This window comes from Halyomorpha halys, unplaced genomic scaffold (assembly GCF_000696795.3).
Source record: "Halyomorpha halys isolate HHAL.00 unplaced genomic scaffold, Hhal_1.1 Scaffold197.1, whole genome shotgun sequence".
NCBI classification, from domain to species: Eukaryota; Metazoa; Arthropoda; class Insecta; order Hemiptera; family Pentatomidae; genus Halyomorpha; species Halyomorpha halys.
In genome coordinates this window covers 179,108-180,549 of record NW_027114299.1, presented here as the reverse complement: position 1 = coordinate 180,549, position 1,442 = coordinate 179,108, and positions in this window count along the sequence as shown.

Genomic DNA, 1,442 nt, shown 5'->3' with positions numbered 1-1,442 from the left:
ATAAGGCTGGAAAAATATAGGTATAAATTAAAAAAGATATAAATAAATTAAAAATTATACAACTCTAAAAATAGAAGGATTATTTCTTTCCGATTTGCTTTTTAACTTTGTATTAGCTATAATCACAATAAATTATTGAAAATCGAGCATAAACTTAATTATTGTATATAAATATCTACAATACACACAACAAATACAAAAAATATAAGAGGTGATGAAAAGGTTTGCAATGAGAGCTTTAGCCTTCTGGGATTGCTGGCAGAAATATTAACCACCTATTCTACGATGGTTTTCTTCTTTGATTTATTTTCAACAAACATTCTGAGATATTTAAAATGGCAAACTGAAAGTTTATAAAATAATTTCCCCCATTTTTTTTTTTAGAGATAATCAAAGATAGTATATGAGGGATAATTGCGCTCATTGATTCTTCATCTTATTCCTTCAAAGATGCGGTTGAGGTCTAGTGAAAAAGTTAACAACGATATTACCTTCTTAATTATTGTATGTTTCCAGAAAGAAATCATCCATAGAATAAGTTCACTATTTTCTTCTTTTTTTTTTCTCGGGTCCCAATAATCTAGAGGGGGGGGGGGCTCTTCCCTGCTGCCGTGTGCCTACGCCCATGGTTTTATTCCTTCTTTTTTTCATTTATTTTCATTTTGTCTACCTATCTTCAGTCTACTTCGCCTCTACATCTCTACCATCCTCATCATCTGCATATCTATATTTTTCAATCTGTTCATTTTCTCCTCTGCAAGTATCTCACCTTTTCTTTATACATATCTTTTTGTTTCAATAGCCCACATTATAATATCAATAGTAATTAACTAGTACCGATGTTAATTAAAACCAATAGTAACTTTTAATTACCACTTAAATCTACCATTGTAATTTACTATTGTATTTATCCAGAGCCCTTTAGGTTAGTTTTATTTTGTAGTAGTCTATATCCTATATCCAATTAGTGTCTTTTAATTTTCATTTATTTTCTCATTAAATTTTCCTTTTATTGTTTCAATTTATTTTTATCTTTCGAAGAAGTTTTCATGTGTTTTTTTTTTCTGTTTTATCTAGAATTTTATCATTTATCATTTTCCTGTAGTTTTCTATCTTTTATACTTTCTTCTATTATATATCTTCTGTATTATTTATTTTTACATTAAATATTAAGTTCATTCTATATTCTATCAATCATATAGTGCATGTTCAAATTTCTCTTTTTGTTTCTCTCTCCCTCTTTTTACCTATTATCTTTTTTTTCATTGTCTCATCCATTTACTGAAATATTTAAATTTTATATTTATATTTTTTTTATTCTCTACCAACAGTATTTTTTAATTATTTATTTAATGTAATTTACAACTGTACAAAATAATACAATAAGTAAATATGTTGTATGTTTCATATACACTTGAAAATCTTGGGAAGGAACCACCCAT